The sequence below is a fragment of the Macaca nemestrina genome, chromosome 12 (genome assembly GCF_043159975.1).
Source record: "Macaca nemestrina isolate mMacNem1 chromosome 12, mMacNem.hap1, whole genome shotgun sequence".
Taxonomy (NCBI): domain Eukaryota; kingdom Metazoa; phylum Chordata; class Mammalia; order Primates; family Cercopithecidae; genus Macaca; species Macaca nemestrina.
The window spans coordinates 85,200,070-85,222,918 of record NC_092136.1 but is presented as its reverse complement, the minus strand read 5'-3'; the positions used below and the strand labels follow the sequence as shown (position 1 = coordinate 85,222,918).

The window sequence follows — 22,849 nt, the reverse complement described above, 5'->3', positions numbered from 1 at the left end:
TTAATTCATATTTATTTAATTTATTTTTCTGTCAGATAAGTCTTCTGGGAGTGACTCATTCATCCACCACAGAGATGCCTGAGAAATACCAAACAGTATGTTTTATGGCTGTATTTTGCCATCAGGGAAGTTATAAATAATTCCTTGTGGAACTTTTGGAAGACAATCTAGTAGGAACACCAAATGTAGTCACTACAGTTAGCTAGTAGTCAGGTTTAAGACCTATTTATTTCCAAACCCTCAGGATGGCAGAGGGTTCAGATAATATCTGAAAACTGTCATCCTAAGAAACAGATATTTGCCAGTAACTCTCAGTGGCCACATTGAGGTCACCTGGACCTAGCAACTTTTTGTGAGTGTGTCACTTTGCATTTGCTCAATGCATTCTTATCACTACCTAGATCTTCAACCTAACACCGTCGTACTCCAGTCAAAACTCTCTGAGTGGGAATCAACACAGACTTGACAAAGATTTTCCTATGACTACCCCATATCTGGGTGGAGGGGCTGTCAACATTTCTGAACCTTGGAGCTAGCTAGGAAGACACGGAACAAGCTTCCTGTAAGTGTGCTCATTCACTCATTCAAAAAAGAGACAGATACCCAGGACTTACCATTTATAAGGCACTGTGCTGGCCACAGTGGACAAAACAGGCCTTTGCTAAGACCCATAGAATATGGAGGAGTCAGCAGACAGGAATTGGGGGTGGGGAGACAAGCATGGAGGGGAACAGAGAGTGCTTCCAGCAGAGAGAACAGCACTTGGAAAGGCCCAGAAAAGAATGAATGGCATATTCTGAAGACTGAAGAGAGACCACATAGATAAAGTACAGGGAGCCACAGGGGTAGTGAGGTGAGCTGGTGCCAGATGCTGGAGGACCTTGTCATCATGGGCTCCCTTTTCCTCATTTCTTTAAAGCTAGGACTGGTGCAGAGCAGTGCTTCCCAACTGCTCCGTGGAATCCAATGGGGTCCACCTAGGGGCCTCAGAGGGCCTTGGGGAATATAGGTGGGAAGGGAATGGATCTGGGATCCAAATTCTGCCTCAATAAGAACAGCGTTGCTAATATTCATTTCAAATGTTGGGGATCTGAGTAAGATCACATTGGAAGACAGGGCTCTGTGGATTAAAAAATGATTGCAAGCCACGAGGTCCCCTCTGGCTCTGACATCCTTGGATAATAGTATTCCATGCTGATCCCTCAGAGACTATGCTATCTGGGTTACTGGGTCCTTCAGCTTATTATCTCCTAAGGAGGAGCCCATTCCTGGCTGAAAACACTCAGTGTTGTGGTGTGAGCAAAGGTCCCGGGACTTTCTAGCCTGTTTTTCACAGAACTTTCAGAAATGGTCCCTGAAATTTCACTTCCCCACTTTCACTGTTCATCTCTTCATGTCAGCAGGAGAGAAGACCTTCCGGCAGGACTCATACCTGCCTTCATGAGGAGCAAATGTGTCATGATGCTGAGTCCCTGCTGACTGTGAACATAGAGCTTTGTAGCACATCCACCTCCAGGCTGAAGGGAGTTAGACGAGCATGGGTAGCAACTTCTCCTAAAGTGAGAGCTCTCTCTCTGACATACTGTTAGAGGCTCAGCAAATATCAGCAGAATTATCTGCTTTCTGTTTCTCCCCAGCTCCTTGTCCTCCAGACGCTGGCTTCCTAGACCAGCACAGCCTGTTTTAGCTTCTCTCTTACCTGACTCCCCTGGACTTGACTTCTTGCCTCCTTGACTTCTGGACATTGCCTCAAGATCAGTCTCCTGTTCTGAAACTCAACCTTTGCTTACATACACATGCAATCTGTAGACTGTCTCTGCACAGATGGATTGACGCCCTGGTTCCTCTGATGCAGAACAGCCTGGCCATCTGCCCAAACCCTCACAGACAGTGGTCCTAGTTTAGGGTATCAGTTTGGACACTACTTGACAGCTCTGCTGTCCCCAGCCGCTCCCAGCTGCAGCCACTAGATGCCTTCCAGCAGGAGACGCAGGCTTCCTCATTTCCTCCTGTGCATCCTGACATAAGCAGTGCTTTTCAATGTTTAATGTCAAAAGACTCACCTGGGGATCTGGCCAAAATGATAGGTCTGGGGTAGGGCCAGAGAGCCTGCAGGTCTAAGACGTTCCCAGGGGATATCAATGTTCATTAACTCCACTTTGAGTAATAAGAAAGAGAATGTGTATAGACTAGCAGCCTCAGCCTCACCTGGGGATGGGATCTGGAATTAGGCTCTCGTTTTTCACTTATTAGTACACATTTATTAAACACTGTTTCTCCTGTAGCAGTTGCTATGCTGCTAAGACCCATTCTTTGCTTTCAGAGAGCTTACAATCTAACAGAATAATATTTTGAGCGTATATACTTTCTATAGCTTAATTCTCACAAGATCCCTATGAAATCATGATTAGTGCCATTTTATACATAAGGAAACAGTCTTAGAGAAGTTAAGAGATTTGTGAAAGGTTACACTAATAGGAAATGACAGCCTGGATTCCAGTTAAAACCTTGCTTTGGCTCTGGGCCTTCATGCTTTCTATGATATCTCATGTACCTTTTTCTTGATATTTTTGTGCTGCCCAAATCCATGCAGTTGGGTTTCTGCCTGTTTCCTCGCCTAACACTTTAGTTGTGGATTAGGTTGAGCTCTGCTCTAATCCTCTTCCCCCAGTCTTGCTAGAGATCAGGGACCCAGCTCTTTCCAGTCTTTCCTCACCTACCCATCCCCTGTGGGGTCTTCCTTTAGATAGTCCAGTTGCCTGGAAACACAAACCATTGCTCCATGTTGCAAAATACCTTCTAGGAACTAGTCAGGGAAATGTTCCCTTCCCTCTATAACTCACCCTCATGGGCCTTTAGAGCTGCACACTCAGCATCAGGCCCTTCAAAACATAAATAAGCTATGTATTAGGCATAGTGAACAAAGAAAGAAGTGACACTGATTTATGCAGCATTCATTCTCCAGCCTCTTAACCCAGGACAGTACACTAATGATCCAGACACCCTTTTCCTAGGGATGGATGTAGCAGCTAGTGAGCTCCTGAAGTGACTTGTCCCAAACCCTATCTCAGCTGTGCTAGTCTCTCTGCCAGGGCTCTAAGGAGAGCAGAAAGGGTGGGATAGATTCTGGAGGAGTCATCTTCACAGGATAAATGTTATACAGACCATAAGCAGCTCAGCTCTGTGGTCATGGCTCTGACTTCTCCTAGTGCCCGCACTTTCTTTTCCCCTGCCCTGCTAAGCAGGACCTGCTTCTCAAGCAAGCAAGGAACTTACTTTCTGTTGGCTCCCTTACTTATTTAGTTTTCCTGGAGGGTAGGGAAAAGGAGAAATGTTTGCTATGGCCTCAACTATTTTATCTTAGAATGGCAGAATTTAGAAATAGTTAGGAATTGGGAAATGTATAATTGCCAGTTCTCACCAAACATTGCAACATTTTCTGTTGCTCAATACAAACCATTCTACCCCAAGACACTCAGTGTGACTTTTAGTGGGAAATCTTCAATAAAATTCTATAAACTATACTCAGGCTGATACTTTCTTTCACATTCTAATCTCCCAGGAAAGATGATCATAAAGCAGATACTAGGTAAATCTTCTGTGGATGGTATGTCATTTTGAATGATGCTTCCTGCTTGTATATATGTTTCTGCCCTCCTCGCGCACACCCAACAGACAGTAATACCTATCCTGCACAAACCCAAGTTTGCTGTGGACCTTCAGACCCTGTAGCTTCATGTCAGCTGGATGCTCTGATCCCACCCTCTCCAATCTTCTTCCCCACCTCTGTCTGCATTGTTGAGGCTGAGCATATACTACTCAGCAGCCTGCTGGAGGAGTTACATGATTAGACTGTTTTAACCACATCATAGTTAAAACAGTGCTCTGTAAGTCACTGAGACTCCATTTGCACTAACCTGCACTCAGACAAAATGTAAACATGTTCATGGGCGGCAGTGTGGTGGCCTGTGGTTTCCCTTAATTCAAAGTTAAAGTCCCATTCAGGGTTTCCCATGGTTTCTTTGCAAGTCCCAGAATTGTTATTTGTTTACTCTGAACATGAAGGTGGCTGATGGAAGTTCAACCTGACTAACCACAGCATCCTGTAGTCAGCGCACAGATGATTGGAGCTTACGTAGAGTTTACATGCATCTTGAAAACTTCTGAGTGTTATTTGAGCTAGTGCCTTAAGAAGTAACCAGGAGTAAAATCTCAAAGCTTTGCATCAATATTTTCTTTTTGGGACTCCACTCAAGTATAAAAAGTCTTGTGGTCAAACTCTATAATTTTTGAGCTGCAGGGTTGACTGTACAATTTTGGCAATTTCCAGGCATTTTTCTGTGGAAAATTACTTTGAACCCAGTAACAGATACTTAGTAGTATTGATAGAATTGACCACAAGTTTTTTAAAAATAGTAAACTTAAAGAAACAAAAAGGGAAGTAAATTAGTACATTTTAGATGTTTTAAAAATGAATTAAAGTACTAATATAAAGCATAAACTATATCTTCACCTGCTTTCAAGTCCACATGCTATTTCTTGTCTTAGAAATTTGTAAATGATCTTAATGTAGGAAGTATCTGACTGAAGACTGTGCAAGCTGGCAGCTGCTAGACTACTAAAATCTTGAATTTTACTGTTGGTGAATATCAGCCGGCAACATGTACTTGATATTCTATTTAAGGCTATTGGCACACCAGAAGATAATCTAGGACTCAGCACATTTCCCAAACACTCATCAATTATTTATTCATTCTACAAATATATCCAGTGCCTACTATGTGTCAGAAACTGCTCTGGATTTTAAGCCTTAAAATGATGAAAAAGACAGTGTTTCTGACTGCATGGAACTTATATTCTAGTGGAGGCTCAAATGTTTGTTAGTTGAGTAAGTGAACAAATGAAGGAGGGTGGCAAGAGGGAGGAGGCTGGGACTGGGCTGGATTGTGGTGAAAGCAACCAATGTTCCATGATAATGCCTGAGGGCTTAGTCAGAGCCACAAGGTCAGGTCCAAATGTTTAAGCCAGCGTGGGGACCTTACTATTCTCTCCACACTCAGAGGCCTACAAGAAAGCCCTGTCTTCACATTCAAGTGTTTGCTTGGGAAGTCATTGCTATTTTCACCTCCATCCTCCCTTTTGCATGCACTTGTTCCTTAATGTTGGCGTCAGTTATAGTCCTACTCCCTGTCAGCTGGTCTCTCCTCTCTGTCAGGCTCTTTGGATTGATATTTCTTTGGCCTGGCTGTGGTTTCCCCTCCTTGCCTTTGTCCCTAAATACTCTCCTTGGGATTCCTTCTTATCTTTATCTACTACTTCCCACAGCTAATGGCCAGCTGTATCCCAATCTGAGCACAGCTATAGTTTCCGGTTTGAAGCCTTAGATACTCCCTGACCTAATGGGAAATCAGATGTCAGGGAGTGGGACTTAGCAGCAGCAGTTTCCAGACAGTGATGGCTCTCAGATCCAGGCAGGCAGCAAGGCTGAGGTTGCAGGGGTTCATCTAATTTGGAATAGGACCACAACTGGGAGGAGGAGGTTGACAGGAGAAAGTCAATGGGTCAGGGATTTAAGACAGGTTCTCTGCCCTGGCAGAATAATTAAAGTGCAGAGCAAATAGTAAGATCCAGTCTTATAGATGCTTGAGCATGGCCAAGGTTGGGGCAAGGCTGTAATTTTCTGCACAGGGGTGGGCTCCAAGCTCAGTTTTTGTTAGCACTAGCCATTCCAGACCCCATGACTGGGAGTCCCAGATCATTGATCTGGCAGTCTCCTTACACCTGAGACTCACAGAGAAGACTGGCTAAAAGAACAGACTTTGAGAGGAGACAGACTAGGGTGTGAATTTCTTCACCTCTCTGATCCTTAGTGTCCTCATCTGTAAAATGGGAGTGGTAACACCTATCTTATAGGGATGTGGTAAAGATTCAATAAATTTGGTATAACTATCAGAACTCTTTAAAACAGAAGGCAGATAAATGAGTCTTTGAGCACCTAGGGCTCTCTATGAGGCCCAACTAAGTGGCAGAGATGGCCAGGGCCCCAATGCTGGTGTGGCTGGCTCTGCTGCCAATGGCAGGGTCTAGCACAGTCATTCAGGTAGAGCTGTTCAAGAGCAACAACACCCAGTGGGTGTGCTCTCCCACTGGATTCTAGGGAGTGGTTGGATGTTGGCTCATTCATCTCTGCCACATGCTCATGTGTATGTAGTCATCTTATATTTGTCTTGGCTCCACTGTGAGCACATAAACTCTCTGGGTACTGAATCTACTTCCTTTAATCTCAAAATCATTGACCAAAAATTGAAAATGGATGTATATATAGCTCCTGTCCTCCTGTCCCTGAGTCCATTCCACATACTTAAGCTCTTTCATTCTTCTGCTCAGAAATCTTCAGTTGCTTCTTATGTTTAACTGTACCATTGCTGGACTTTCCAGGCCTTTTATAATCTGATTTTAACATGTCTGGCCATTCAGCTCCCTTCGCTTCCTAACACTCCCCTTCTTTGTCCCACTGGAACCTGTATCTCTCAATCACGTCTTGCTCCTCCCAGCTCTGGTGCCTTCACCTCCAGTTGTCCCTGTTATTCCTCTTTTAAAAATCCTACTCTTTCTTCAACCTGGCTCAAGTCTCACCTTTCCCTTTTTTGACTCTTGGAATTCTTATTGGTCTACATCTCTCTGAACTCCTGTGATACTTCATATTTTAGAATCTATAAGACGCTCTAAACTGAAGATAAACCATTACTTTACATAACATTAGAAAAACACTTTAAGTTAAACTGGCAATTGTAGAATGCAAAACACATCCTTATTTCAGAAATGTTAAGCTGTACAAAAGATGTGCATCTTAGAATCAGTGAAATATGGTAACTAGCGTGCATATTATTCATAATTAATAGGTGTTATCACTGTTTCAGAGTTGCCTGTTTATTTCTCTGACTCTCCCACTAGAATGTATACTTCATGAGGACAGACTTCATGCCTGGTTCATTCGCTCTTGTATCCCTCAGCATGCAGCACCCTGCCTGGCACTCAATAAATAATTGGATAAATGGATTTCTAAAGTGATTGAAGAGTTCGTTGAAGGCAGGGATTATGCATTGAACTCTTACATGTCTCCTACAGTACACTTATTTTAAAAATTGAGATATAACATGCATTTAGTAAAGTGCCCAAATCTTAAGTGTGCAGCCTAAATCTTTTTATATATGTACACGTCTGCATTATCATCACGCAAATGAAGATGTAGAACGTTTTCCTGTGGTACCTTTCCCAGTGCTGAGGAATAGGAGATACACATCATGATTTATCAATACTTATTGATTGATTAAATAGGCTTTAGCAACCCCTGTATACCTCAGTTGCAACTCACTATTTTTCCTAGTTTAATGGCTCTTAAACTGTTGTACATGCCAGAATCACCTGGAAGGCTTATAGAAGCACAGCCTGCTTGGCCTCACCCCCAGAGTTAGAATGTCTGTGGTAGAGCCTGATAATCTGCTTTTCTAACATGTTCCCAGGTGATGCTGATGCTGCCCCTGTGGGGTGGAATATTAAATGTCTTCTGGGTATTAAATATCTTCCAAATCAGGTGCTCACTCTAGGCAGGGGTTCTGTATCTTTACTTTGCCATGGACAGTCTGGGAAGTTTAGTAAAACCCATGCATTCCTTCTGAGAATAATGTTTCTAAATGAAATAAAATAAAATACCCAGGATTACATAGAAAATCAATTATATTTAAATCATCATTCAAAATTTTTAAAGTTATTTTTTAAAATTTAGTATTTAAAATATCTGCAACAAGCCAACTGTAGTGTTAAATAAAAAATTCTATTGGTAATAAAGTTGCATCTACTGATAATACTGTGGGTTGTTGCTTACATTTATAACGGAAGGAAATGCTAAATTTCAAATAGGCATTGATGAAAATAAAGAACCTAGGTTAGGAATCCTTGCCCTGCTGCAATCTTAAATGAAATGATCTGCCCTTTGCATTTGATGAAGTTCTCAAAAATTCAATTCAGTGCAGTGTCCCTCATGCAGAGACATTGATGCTGAACATTCAGAGAGGAATAAGACACTGTCTCTTCCCTTATTCATGAAACTTCCATTTTGGAGAGTGAAGGCCAAAATATAAACAATAATTAAAGTGGAGTGTTACATATGCAGAAATACAAGAATGCACAAAGCATGTAAGTAGAAGATGAAATGATTTATGTTAGAGCATGAGAGAGAGGGATGAGATCTCAGTTAGCTAGAATCCAGTTGAATGGAAGTTGTGGCAGCAGACTGTTACATTGGTGGTCCCTGATGAAACATGCTTCCAGATATTCAGGTCCTTCCACATTGATACTGAACTTGGCCACAAAACCTGCTTTGGCCAAATGAACATTAGCAAGCATGACATAAACACTTGCATATTGAGGCTTGACTCTTGCAATGCTTGGGATCCAGCAGCCATGTGAAAAGCTTAGGCTAAATTACTGAATGAGAGGACATATGGGGAAAGGCCCAGGAGGAGAGACCATCTTGGGGGTTCCACCCTCAGCTGAGCCCTCAGCTGAATGCAGCCACATAAGAAATCCCAAGTAGTGAGTGCAGCAGCAGGACCACCCAACCCACGGAATCGTGAGAAATGATAAATCATCATTTTAACCACTGCATTTTGGAGTGGTTTGCAGCAAGCACACCAATAGATAACTGAAACAGTTGTTTTAAGTTTCTTTAACATTTTTCCTTTTCCATTTGTCTTTTAAAGATGCAGAGGGTAACACAATCTGAAATAGAGATTTTTCTGTAAACAAGCACAATTTTCAGAAAACCTACTAGTATTTCATACATTTAAACCCTATAAGATATATGACTAGATAATTGATATGAAAATTATGACAGGTAAATTTAAATGCTGATCTTCAGAGAATGACTATCTTAAAAATCATAAACTCTTAAAACTTGGGATTTTGAGCTAGAAGAGATCTTGGAATCTATGTAGCCTGACTTCTTATTTTTAGAGATAAGGACACCGAGGCAGGAGAGGTTAAAAGACCTATTCAAGGCCACACAGAATGTTGTTAGCAGGGTCCAGAAGAGAAGACAAATCTCCTGACTTCAAATTCAGTATCTTTTAATAAATACAAAATATTAGCCATGCATGGTGGTGCATGCTTGTAGTTCCAGCTACTCTGGAGGCTGAGGTGGGAGGAATGCTTGAGTTCAGGAGATCAAAGCTGCAGTAAGCTATGATCACACCACTTTCCTGCAGCCTGGGTGACAGAGCGAGACCCTGTCTTAAATAGATAGATAGGTAGATAGATAGATAGTAATTTATACATTACCATGATCTCATTTACATTTTTACTATAGGCAAGTAAATATTTTTATTCATCCTTTCCAATTTTTATTGATGGAAAATCTGAGATTCAGAGTTGAAGAGACCTGCTGATTTTTACATAAGACCAGAACTAGATTTTTGGCCATATGACCCCCTGGTCCAGGGTTTTTTACTTACGTTGCCTGTGATATTCAATATAAAAAGCAAGGAAGTAAACTATTTTTGAAAGAGAATCAACAGCAAACCCTAATCTGATTCATCTTTGAATTCTTCATAGCAATATACCATATATAATGGTCATTCAATAAATATTTATAATATGAAATAAGTACATGAATGAGTAATTGAGTAAACAAGGAACAAAATTATGTTTTATGTGTATGTTTCATGTGCACCAGGCACTTCATCCTTGTAGTGTATGGTTAATCAAGGTTCCTCTGGCCAGGCATAGTGGCTCACGCCTATAATACCAGCACTTTGGAAGGCCAAGGAAGGTGGATCACTTGAGGTCAGGAGTTCAAGAACAGCCTGGCCAACATGGTGAGGTCCTGTCTCCACTAAAAATACAAAAATTAGCTGGGCCTGGTGGTGCACGCCTGTAATTCCAACTACTTGGGAGGCTGAGCCAAGAAAATCGCTTGAATCTGGGAGGTAGAGGTTGCAGTGAGCCAAGATCACACCACTGCACTCCAAAAAAAAAAAAAAAAAAAAAAAAAAAAAGAAAAGAAAGAAAGAAACAAAGGAACAAAGGTCCTTCTGTCCTTCTGTACTTGAAAAGAACAGGGGATAAAACCCCAGTCAGTAGCAATGATAACATTTTGTAATTATTGTGCTTTGAATTCTAAAGCAGAGTAACTAACACAGAGGTAAGATCTTTCAACATGACTCTCTTATCCTGTATACAATAACTCACAGGTGCCTCTCTGGATGTGGCACCATGGTAGGAAGGAGGTGATGGGAGAACTTGCTACTGAAACAATGAGAAACAGAGCTGACTGCCTCTTCTCCCAAGTGGGAAAACTGAGGTAGAGAAAGTTACCCAGTCAGCTTTAAGCAGCCCTTTCCAAAAGAAATATAATATAAGCCACATATTTAATTTAAAATATTCTAGTAGCCACACTAGGAAGTAAAAAGAAACAGATGAAATTAATTTTGATAACATTTCATTTAATTTAATATATTCAAAATTTCATTTCAACATGTAATCAATACAAAATTATTGATGAGGGGTGTGTGTGTGTGTATTTTATACTTATAATATATCTCAATCTAGACTAGTCACTAGCCCCAGGGAGCTGGTGGCTACCATTTTAAACAGCACAGGCTGTGTATCCTTGGGTAAGTAACTAAACCCTCATATAACTCAACTTCTCATCTGTAACCACTGAGAGCTGCTTAGATAATTACATGAAATAATGGGTATACACGAATTTAGTCTAGCTCCCGGCGGGTAGGAAGCACTCAAATAGTAGTAGCTGTAATAGTCTACCAGGATCTCACTCTGTCACCCAAGTGTTCAACCCCATTCTGGATTATTTAAAAAAGTTAGTAAGAGTCCCTACACAGATTACTGTTTTCTCTTCTGTAGTAGGTGCAGAGGGGCTCTTAGGTAAGATGAATTTCAAAGATTAAATAAATAAAACTAAAAGGTCATGGGTTATGACATTATAACTAGCCTTCTTCTACCAGAGAGACTCTCTTATAAGATGGTCTTTGTTTTTTTTTTTTTTTTGAGACAGAGTTTTGCTCTGTCACCCAGGCTGGAAAGTTTAGTGGCATGATCATGGCTCACTGTAGCCTTGACCTCCCAGACTCAAGCGATCCTCCCACCTCAGTCTCCTGGGTAGCCGGGACCACAGGCATGTGCCACCATGTCCAGCTATTTTTTATTTTTATTTTTATTTTTTGTAGAGAACAGTTCTCACTATGCTGCCCAGGCTGGTCTCAAACTCCTGGGCTCAAGCAGTCTTCCTGCCTCAGCGTCCCAAAGTCTTGGGATTACAGGCATGAGCCACCATACCCAGCCATTCTAACCATTTAAAAATGTACAGGTCTGTGGTATGAAGTACACTCACATTGTTCTGCAACGTGCAGGCAGAACATCTCCAGAACTTTCTCATTGTCCCACCCTGAGACTCTATATCCATTAAACAGTAACTCCCTAATACCTTCTCCTCTCTAGCCCCTGGTAACAACTATTCTACTTTCTGTCTCTTTGCTTTTGACTATTCTAGGTACTTCATATAAGTGGAGGTCTTCTATTTTTTGAAGTAATATTTGTTTTGTCATTAAACATTAAAATAACAAAATCTGTTCTAAAACACTTATAGAGGAAACCTAGAGGTTTTTTAAAAAGAGCGTTGACAGTCACAGATGAAAGACATTGAAGTAATAAGTAATGATGACGACACATACATATCTGAGGGAGGTGATCACTACAAAAGTTGTTCTTTACTTTTTCTTTTGCTTTCCTTATTTTTCATGTATTGAGAAGGAGTCTCACTCTGTCACCCAGGCTGGAGGGCAGTGGTGTGATCTCGGCTCACTGCAACCTCTGCCTCCCAGGTTCAAGTGATTCTCCTGCCTCAGCCTCTCAAGTAGCTGGGATTACAGGCGTGCACCACCACACCTGGCTATTTTTTTGCACTTTTGGTAGAGATGGGGTTTTACCATGTTGTCTAGGGTGGTCTTGAACTCCTGAGCTCAAGCAATCCACCAGCCTTGGCTTCCCAAAGTGCTGGGATTACAGGAATGAGTCACTGTGCCTGGTCAGTTTTTCTTTACTTTTTAAAGGAAGGCCATATGAAAATACATACACATGGTTACAAATTATAATATATGAGATTGTTGCTCATAAAGATGATAAATAATGATGCCATAGTCTTCATGAATATATGAAATACCTCTGGTATAGTAGATCCCTGGGTTCTAACCTTGACTTTGTCATTTGCCATTTGGCCTCGGTTTAAGGGCCTGATCCTCTCATGTGCCTCCTATCTTCATCTGTAAAATGCAGACAGTAATAGCTGCCCTTCCTACATCATAGGGTTGAGTGAAGATCAAACAAGATAATCAAAGTGAAAGGGCTTTGAAAAATACAAAGAGCTGTAGAAGTTCAAGGCATTATTAAAGACTGTGGAGAGATTGCTAACACAATTTGATTCAAGGCCAAAGTTTTGTACTTTTGAAAGTTAAAAGGATATTCAGCATTTACAAATTATTTAAAAAACCAAATTCTTGCTTTGGTGACCCACTACCATGACTAAAGTGTGTTTTATATGCTGTACATTTGATACCTAACTGGTATAAGTCATCTAACCACGTTGCCATGCCAGATATAATTATATAGCATTTTAGCAATATCTACAATTTCTGGTGGTTAAGAAGTTATAAATTTACATAGCTTAAAGACAAAGTCATGTCTTTAAGAGAAAGGTTCTTTTACTTTTTCATTGTGGCAAAAGTGCCGCTCTTTGTAACATGCATACTATGAGAGATCTGCTTGTCAATGCAATTTATCAAGTATTTATTTAGTGCGTATTGTGTATAAGTCATTTTGGGTAGAGATGAGGTGGGGAGAAGGATGGAAGTGGTAAGAAGAAATACAAGAGAAAGAAGGGGTCCCTGAGGTGGGTGAGCTTTAAAACTAGTCAGGAGTGGCAGATCCTGTGACAAGTAACTATAAAGACAGGATGAAATCAATGTCAAGAAAATGCTTGAGGAATACACCATGGGAATTGGAGAAGTTGCAAGGATTAATTTATTCAGTCTAGGAGGGTGAATCTTGTGACATTTGTCCTAGGCCTTGATGCATAAGAAGGATTCCTTGGGTCAGAAATAGAGGGGAGGATATTTCAAGCTTGAAGGAACCACACCTAGCCTATGCTACCAATGAATATTTACTTACTAACTACCTGATAAAACTAAACAATTTAGCAATTTGCCTGGGACTCTACAAAGTCACTGTTGGATCGTGTTAGGGGTTAAATTTCAGATTCTCATTTAAAAGCACCAGCCTTCCACCATTCCAAGAAGGCAGCTCAGAGAGTGGTCATACACAATTCTGCGAACAATATTCCATTTTGTTCAGTTCCATAGAGCTACAAGAATCTCATCCTTGTTCAGACAGGGGTTCTCAACTTAAATAAGTCTACCTACAAAACTCTTCCAAGCCCATGCCCCACCTGCAGTTTTCTAAGCTCACTTCTACTCCTGTCCCAGTTAGTTTTCACAGATCCAGCACCAACTTTTACATGTAGGTTTAGTTTTTTCCAGGATTACACTTCTGCTTTCCAGTATATTAATTACAGTCACATACACTGAAGGAGGGGAACAATAAAAGCTTAAATTCAAATGTAACCAAGGTAGATCTTGAAGGAGGGCTATAAGTTAGGTCAGATGGAAGGGGTGACAGAAAACTGGGGTACAGAGAGGCAGGCAGAGGCATGGAGATTATTCTTTCCAAAAACTATAATAACTCTCTTCCAACCATTATCACACCATTAGCTAACATGAATTGAGAGCTTACCTTGGGCCAGGCAATGTGCTATATGTGTTAGTGTTATCTCCTTGGCATGGGGCAGGTAATATGACTACTTCTATTTTATAGAAGAACAATCACTAACAGAAGTGACTTAGGCTGGGTGCAGTGGCTCACGCCCGTAATCCCAACACTTAGAGACGCTGAGGTGGGCAGATTGCTTCAGCTCAAGAGGTCAACATTGTGAAACCACATCTCTACCAAGAATACAATAATTAGCTGGGCGTGGTGGTATATGCTTGTAGTCCCAGCTACCTGGAAGGCTGAGGTGGGAGGACGGCTTGAGCTTGGGAGGTTGAGGCTGCAGTGAGCTGTGTTTGTGCCACTGCCTCGGCAGCAAAGTGAGACCCTGCCAACAAAGGAAGGAAGGAGGGAAGGGAGGGAGGGAGGGAGGCAGGAAGGAGACTTGTCCAAAGTCACCCAGCGAAAGAAGGAAATTTAACTGACTTGTCCAAAGTCACCCAGCGAGTTCTGTGGTAGAGCCAGGAGATGCACCAAAGTCTGTGCATTTAACCTTACACCATGGTATCCCTACCATCTTGCCTTCCCTTTCTTTTTCTTTTTTTTTTTTGAGACGGAGTCTCGCTCTGTTGCCCAGGCTGGAGTGCAGTGCCCGGATCTCAGCTCACTGCAAGCTCCGCCTCTCGGGTTTACGCCATTCTCCGGCCTCAGCCTCCCGAGTAGCTGGGACTACAGGCGCCTGCCACCTCGCCTGGCTAGTTTTTTGTATTTTTTAGTAGAGACGGGGTTTCACCGTGTTAGCCAAGATGGTCTCGATATCCTGACCTCGTGATCCGCCGGTCTTGGCCTCCCAAAGTGCTGGGATTACAGGCTTGAGCCACCACGCCCGGCCCTTGCCTTCCCTTTCAGTGTCAACCTAGAATTCTGTGAAGTTTAAGTGTCACTTATATGCAAACCATTTTGAAGGGTTCCTATGGGATAAGTGGAACAGGCCACTGCCGACTTGATATGATCATGTTAACCAAGGCTTATTCAGCACTCTATATGTGCAAGGCATTGTGCTAAACATGTGCATCTTCTTTTAATCTTCACAGTAGGCCTGAGAGAGCAGTGCAATTATTTTCTCTCTAACAAATGAGCAAACTAAAGCACAGGGAGGTTGAGTAATTGGTCTAAGGTCCTATTAGAAATGGACATTTCTAACAGCATTTGGACCTTGGCCAGGAGCTCTAAGGTTTAGTCTCTGAGTTATACAAAATTTAGATGAATTGGGAGCCATAACAAGACCCTGCCTTAAAATTTCTCCCCACTTGCCTGCCCCACAACCTGAAGCGAGTATCCTGTGACCCTCTCTAGCATTTAGGCATTGCTATTTGTTTCCAGGGGAGGAGTGATACTGGGAACAGCATATATTTAGTTCCTTCAAAGCCCTATGCTAGGTGATGCAAGGCACCCAGAGGTGAGCAAGACCCAGTGTCTGCCCTCCAGAGCTAGAGAGGGGCAGGAAGGGTATAACCAAGACAGGTGCAATCAACAATAAAAGTGAAGTACCAAAAGCATCTGAGGTCATGCTACTCCCCTGCCTAAAATCATTTGCTAGCAGCCATCACCAACAGGACACAGCCTGCTTCCCTAGGCAAGGCAGGTACAACCACTCCTCCAACATCTGCCCACCTACCTCCTTAGCTTCATCTCTGCCTCATTGTCCCAAATCCTGTGTAATAGCCATGACATATAACAGGCATCTCCATGTCTCTGCCTGCCTCTCTGCACCCAGTGTTCTGTCACCCCTTCAATCTGACCTAATTTGTAGCCCTCCTTCAAGGCCTATCTTGGTCACATTTGTTTTGTTTTTAAGTTTTTATTGTCCGCCTCCTTCAGTGTAGTGACTCTGCAACACTTTGTAAACCTATTATAACACTTACCCTAAAATGAAATTATTTACAGATTTGTCTCTTCAAAGGCAAGACCAGTGGCTTATTCCTCTTTTGCATGTGGAGTGCTCACCCAGCACAGGGACATACCAGGTTCTCAAAGGCTGAATGAAAGCCAGAATATACATCTCTGCACAGTGCCAGGACTCTTGGTCCAGGCTAGCAGCCTGCACTGGGCACTACATGAGGTCCTTGAGGGTAAGTATTTGTAAGTTTGGGAGAAGGAAGACCTTTGGAAGAACCAAAGGCAGACCTGGGCCACCCTCAGTTGAATGGACAACACTAGTCCAGGAGATGATAAGGAAAAAGGCTCTAAGGTTCACCTGCTGAGGTTTGCCTGGGCTGGCCCCATCATGGGTAACTTGTAAAATGGGCCGTGATACATTTTCTAAATTATTTTATTTATTTATTTATTTTTTGGGATGGAGTCTTGCTCTGTCACCCAGGCTGGAGTGCAGTGGTGCGATCTTGGCTCACTGCAGCCTCCCCCTCTCGGGTTCAAGCGAGTCTCCTGCCTCAGCTTCCTAAGTAGCTGGGACGGCGGGCGCTCACCACCACACCCGGCTAATTTTTCTTTTTTCTTTTTTTCTAATTAGAACAGTTTTGCTGTGTTGGCCGGGCTGGTCCCGAACTACTGACCTCAGGTTATCCACCTGCCTCGGCCTCCCAAAATGCTGGGATTACAGGCGTGAGCCACCGCGCCCGACCACAATATTGTATTTACTGTATTGTATTGTCTGCCTCCCTGCCAGACAGCGTCTTCTAGGAGCTTACCAGTCCTCTGTGCATACCCTAGTAGGTAGCTCAGGCAGTACATGACACCCTCACCTTTCTGTAGGTATTATTCTATTTTAAAGCATCACTTCATTTAGTCCTCTCAACAACTCGTAAGCCTTTATTGTTTTTTCCCCCTTCTATTTCACACGTGAGGAAATTGACATCCCGAAGGTTAAAGCAACTTACCCCATGACCCGGCTCCATACCCTCCGCGCCCCTTTCCCTGCGCGGTGGCTGTCCCCTCTCTGAGTGCCGGGGCTCCTATTGCTCCACGCTCTCGGGCTCCAAGGCCCCCTAACGCGCCGTGATAAAAATAATAATAACAATAACGACAGTGCTGCTTTATTTGCACAGAAAACAAGTTGTTTCGGGGCAAGGTACACTTGAGAAGGAGGCTAGGAACGGGAGAGAAGCAGCAGGCGGGGGCGGAGGGCGAAGAGAGGGAAAGGGAGAGGGCTGGCGCTGGCGGGCGCTGGGTGCCCGCGAGGAGGCAGGGGGAGGGCCGGGGCGGGGAGCAGGCGAAGCGCCATTGGCCCGAGCATCCGGGACCACCCCCGGCGCGCTGCTAGCCGCCCGCGGGGCAGGGGGACTCGCGCACGCCGCTCTGCGTTGACAGGGCCGGGCTACACCCGGGCCGCGCCGCGCGCGTGCTAGCCGGGCAAAGCCGCCAGCGCCCGTCGGGAGAGTGAAGGCTTGCAGCGCCCAGCCCTGGGGAAGGTAACGCGCCGCGCCGGGGGCTGCGCAGTTTGCTCCGCCAGGCCGAGGGCCGGTGGCCAGAAGACGAGAGAGACGGCGAGGCGCGCTCCCTGCCCGGCAGCGACTCCGAGGTGCGCACTCGGGTTCCAGTCACTACTTTGCCCACTCGCTGTGTTACTCGGGCAACTTTGTTTCCCTCTCTTGGTCTCTGCTTCCTTCTCTGTTAAGTGAGGGAGGTGGTGTAGAATGATGTTCCTTAGTCTTCCCAGTTCTAAAATGGGAACTGCGTTTTGGCACCGGGAAAGCTCCTTTCCTCAGTTTCCCACCTACTCCACAGCCACCTCCGCTGCCCAGGCGGCCAGGAAGCTGGGATGCCGGGGTAGGCGAGGGTTCTGCGGAGCTGTCGCGTTTTCTGGGGCTTTCAGGGACTGACCTGGGCTTGAGGCTGGGTGCTGGAGAGACCTGGCTGCAGAGTAACTGCCCCTCAGATTGCTCAGGTGCAGAAAGGTAGGAGCGTCAGGACCTGTTTACAGATGGGGTGTTGGGAGGGGCCGGCCAGGGGATGATGATTTCTCCTTTGAAAATAGGACTCGTTTTGAATTTCTCTTCCATACCCACACCTCGTCCCACGGCGAGCTATAAACTACACGAGTGGGCTTTATCATCCTTCAAAGTGGAAAAACAACTGTTTTTAGCTTCTAAGACACAGGGCTCTACCAGCATATAGGAAGTGGGTCTCTCTTTCTCTGCACCCATCCTGCCGCCTCTTCCCTTTCCTTCCTCCTCTCTTTATAAATCCCTTCTGACCTTGAGGGGCTCCATTTCCTGCCTTAATGAAAAGTTCTTCTTTTCAGTTAGTGCTGGTTTGTGACCAGCAGCCTCCAGGGCTTTGGGCTCAGGGTTGAGATAGAAGCCTAGATAAGAACAGGCTGTGAGTCACACTGTCAGCCCGCTGAGCCACACAGCCCCGCAGGGATGTGCAGATGAAGCCCGGTGGGGCTTCAGACAGACAGACCCTGGAAGGCGGGGTGGATGCAAACTGCCATCCAGCTTCCCGTCCCCCTGTTGGCAGCCATTTCCCACCAGGATGGTGACCCCTGCTGTCTGCTGGATGGAGCAGCCAGATAGGGTAGGATGATTGAAAGGAGCTGAAGACTTGGCTGGATTTCTATAGAAGGTCTCCAGCATTTCCCTCCCCTCACTTTCCTCCACCCCTGAAGTTCTGCCTCTTCTCACCCTTAGTGTGGTATCCAGGTGAAATCAGATTGCAGAACCCATCAAGAGCAGCTAGGAAGGAGAAGAGAAGGTGTGGGGACGGCAGTAGGGCAATGTTGACTGTTGTTTACTGGGCACTTACCATGGCTCAGACACTCCTTTGTATGTGATATATCCTTAATTCTCACAAAGTTACATGAGGGGTGATATACTATATTCTATTTTATAGGTGAGAAACAGGCTCAGAAAGATTGCTTCCTTGAGTCACTTAGCTAGGAAGTAGCATAGCTGGGATTCAAATCCAATCTCTGATTCTAAAACCTGTGTATTTTACACTTTCTTTGTGCTCCTTAAGTAAAAGCAAGCTGGAATAAGGACAGCAAAAATGTCTAACATTATTGAGTTCTCACCAGGTGTCAGGCACTATGCAAAACATCTTAGAGCTATTATGTCGTGTATGGTGCAGGAGTTTCCGTTATTCTGGAGGTAATCCGTGACTACCTTAGCCTCTCAGCAGCAGTCCTGTTCTAGAAGGCCTACCCTAATCCTGCCCAGCTGCTAGTGCATGGGTGGGGCAGGGCCCTGTTTGCTTTATCCTAGAGGTGGTTTGGGGTCTAATGAAAGATTGATTGTCCACATCTGACCCGTTAGCCCTAACCGTTGGTTGGTGAATGATTCCACTGTCCCCTAAGAGGACTTTTTCAGGTTTTGCTCAATAAACACTTGTGGAATGAATGAATTAGCACCTTGTGCAGAGTAGTCTGCTGCCTTGTAGAAATGTGAGGCAGCCTAGGGGAAGCCCAGGTTCCACCATCTTCAAAACCCAGATGCTAGTCTAGGTGTTTCTCCTCTTTGGGGAGGTAGGGTGAACTGTGCCCTTGTAGGCTTCCAGAGCTCCCTGGTAATATGTTTGCTTGTCACCTGTTCTACAAAGAATTTTTAAACATACAGTAGATGAAGAAAAATGTGGCTTTTTTTTTTTTTTTTAAATTAAGAGGAGAACTTACTTGGTATTAATGAGGTTGTCTCTCTCTCAAAAGTTGGGGGGTATAAGATTATAATGTTTGTCTTAGGGCTTACCAAACTTTTCCATAGAAGATCCTGCAATGGAAGAGAAGACCAACGCGTGCTCCTGCACTTATGCAATTTTTTCATTTGATTTCATAATATATTGACTTTGATTTAAAAATGTAAAGTTTTTTTCTTTAAAATATCTGAATAAAACTGGTGTCCTGGCAGATTGTTGTATATTCTTAGGGGCTTCAAGTACCCAGATGGTGAAGTAGGACCAAGGTTCGAGAGGGCTTAGACTACTGTTTGAATTTTCCACAATCTGGTTCACAGTAATAGAGCTTCTCTAGTCCCTGGGGAGACATCCACTTTTTCCCACTTTTCAGAATGAAGAATGTTTTTAAAATAAAAATATCCTTTATTGTTTTTCTGGTTACCAAAACTAAACATATTCATTGCAGGAGAAAAAATAAGATCCAGATTAACATTAATAATAATACCAGGCCAGGTGCAGTGGCTAATGTCTGTAATCCCAGCACTTTGGGAGGCTGAGGCAAGTGGTTCACAAGGTCAGCAGTTCGAGACCAGCCTGGCCAATATGGTGAAACCCCATCTCTACTAAAAATACAAAACTTAGCTGGGCGTGGTGGCGTGCACCTGTAGTCCCAGCTCAGTGAGATACTCAGGAGGCTGAGGCAGGAGAATCTCATGAACTCAGGAGGCGGAGGTTGTGGTGAACTGAGATCATGTGACTGCACTACAGCCTGGGTGACAGAGCAAGACTCTATCTCTAATAATTATAATAATGATATCAATAAATCTATACTCAGAAATAAAGCAAAACTTGGGATATATCCTTCCAAATCTTTTTCTTTGCATCTATATTAATAAATTTTAAAAACACACAAGTAAATACAACCCTTTTGACTCAATTATTGTCAGAGCTAAGAGCTATCTCAGATTGTTTTTGAAAGAATGTAGAAAATAAATTATTAAAATTAAAAGCATCATGAAGGTTAATTTTGTTTGTGAGCCCTGAAGTTCACCCCTCATAATTTCCCTGTATTTATCTTCTGGGAGAGATGAGTGCTGGGCCATAGGGCTGCTGTTGAAAATGCAGGGTTGAACTGTACTCCTTGCTAAACATCTCAAATATAACAGAAAGTAGCTCTTTAGTGTTGCTGATGTGCCAAATTTGAGCAGAAAATTCACAAACTAATTTGCAGAAAATTCAAAAGGGACCTAGAGAAAGTCATTGCCCCAGCATTACATTTTGTTACCTGTGTGACCTTGGGCAAGACAGATGGCTTCTCTGAGCTGGTTTCCTCTTCTGTAAATTGATGATAATGAACAAATTCTATCCTCACTTACCAGAGTCACTATAAGGATCAAGTGTCAGATGCTATTGTTTGTTACTTGGATTGCATGCGTGTATGCTATTAATTTTTTTTAATTTTAAAATTTTTTATTATACTTTAAGTTCTAGGGTACATGTGCACAACGTGCAGGTTTGTTACATATGTATACATGTGCCATGTTGGTGTGTTGCCCCCATTAACTCGTCATTTACATTAGGTATATCTCCTAATGCTATTCCTCCCCTCTCCCCCATCCCCACAATAGGCCCCGGTGTGTGATGTTCCCCTTCCTGTGTCCAAGTGATCTCATTGTTCAATTCCCACCTACGAGTGAGAACATGCGGTGTTTGGTTTTCTCATCTTGCAATAGTTTGCTGAGAATGATGGTTTTCAGCTGCATCCATGTCCCTACAAAGGACACAAACTCATTCTTTTTATGGCTGCATAGTATTCCATGGTGTATATGTGCCACATTTTCTTAATCCAGTCTGTCACTGATGGACATTTGGGTTGATTCCAAGTCTTTGCTATTGTGAATAGTGCTGCCATAAACATACTGTGCATGTGTCTTTATAGCAGTATGATTTATAAACCTTTGGGTATATACCCAGTAATGGGGTGGCTGGGTCAAATGGTATTTCTAGTTCTAGATCCTTGAGGAATCGCCACACTGTTTTCCACAATGGTTGAACTAGTTTACAGTCCCACCAACAGTCTAAAAGTGTTCCTATTTCTCCACATCCTCTCCAGCACCTGTTGTTTCCTGATTTTTTAATGATTGCCATTCTAACTGATGTGAGATAGTATCTCATTGTGGTTTTGATTTGCATTTCTCTGATGGCCAGTGATGATGAGCATTTTTTCATGTGTCTGTTGGCTGTATGAATGTCTTCTTTTGAGAAGTGTCTGTTCATATCCTTTGCCCACTTTTTGATCGGGTTGTTTGTTTTTTTCTTGTAAATTTGTTTGAGTCCTTTGTAGGTTCTGGATATTAGCCCTTTGTCAGATGAGTAGATTGCAAAAATTTTCTCCCATTCTGTAGGTTGCCTGTTCACTCTGATGGTAGTTTCTTTTGCTGTGCAGAAGCTCTTTAGTTTAATTAGATCCCATTTGTCAATTTTGACTTTTGTTGCCGTTGCTTTTGGTGTTTTAGACATGAAATCCTTGCCCATGCCTATGTCCTGAATGGTATTACCTAGGTTTTCTTCTAGGGTTTTTATGGTTTTAGGTCTAGCATTTAAGTCTCTAGTCTATCTTGAATTAATTTTCCTATAGGGAGTAAGGAAAGGATCCAGTTTCAGCTTTCTACTTATGGCTAGCCAATTTTCCCAGCACCATTTATTAAATAGGGAATCCTTTCCCCATTTCTTGTTTTTGTCAGGTTTGTCAAAGATCAGATGGCTGTAGATGTGTGGTATTATTTCTGAGGGCTCTGTTCTGTTCCATTGGACTACATCTCTGTTTTGGTACCAGTACCATGCTGTTTTGGTTACTGTAGCCTTGTAGTATAGTTTGAAGTCAGGTAGTGTGATGCCTCCAGCTTTGTTCTTTTGGCTTAGGATTGTCTTGGCAATGTGGGCTCTTTTTTGGTTCCATATGAACTTTAAAGCAGTTTTTTCCAATTCTGTGAAGAAAGCCATTGATAGCTTAATGGGGATGGCATTGAATCTATAAATTACCTTGGGCAGTATGGCCATTTTCACAATATTGATTCTTCCTATCCATGAGCATGGTATGTTCTTCCATTTGTTTGTGTCCTCTTTTATTTCACTGACCAGTGGTTTGTAGTTCTCCTTGAAGAGGTCCTTTACATCCCTTGTAAGGTGGATTCCTAGGTATTTTATTCTCTTTGAAGCTATTGTGAATGGGAGTTCATTCATGATTTGGCTCTCTGTTTGTCTGTTATTGGTGTATAAGAATGTTTGTGATTTTTGCACATTGATTTTGTATCCTGAGACTTTGCTGAAGTTGCTTATCAGCTTAAGGAGATTTTGGGCTGAGACGATGGGGTTTTCTAAATAT

At 43.1% G+C, this 22,849-nt stretch overlaps 2 protein-coding genes across 18 annotated transcripts in view; one reads left to right on the top strand and one right to left on the bottom strand.

The window, feature by feature from the left end:
- LOC105468857 (coiled-coil domain containing 83) overlaps positions 1-16,839 on the bottom strand; it is a 113,380-nt gene extending 96,541 nt beyond the window's left edge. Inside the window, exon 1 of the mRNA XM_071075400.1 lies at positions 16,734-16,839. The gene's annotated coding sequence lies outside the window, so the exon portion shown is untranslated. The remainder of the gene's footprint in view (positions 1-16,733) is intronic.
- LOC105468858 (synaptotagmin like 2) overlaps positions 1-22,849 on the top strand; it is a 163,001-nt gene that overhangs the window by 23,841 nt on the left and 116,311 nt on the right. For 6 of the 17 annotated variants that reach the window (XM_071075392.1, XM_011719320.3, XM_071075390.1 and 3 more), the window contains exon 1: positions 17,210-17,374. The exons of 6 other annotated variants lie outside the window; for them this stretch is intronic. The gene's annotated coding sequence lies outside the window, so the exon portion shown is untranslated. Of the gene's footprint in view, positions 1-17,202; positions 17,375-22,849 lie in introns of those variants that run through there. 5 more of the 17 variants (XM_071075387.1, XM_071075383.1, XM_071075385.1 and 2 more) reach the window with 1 other exon arrangement.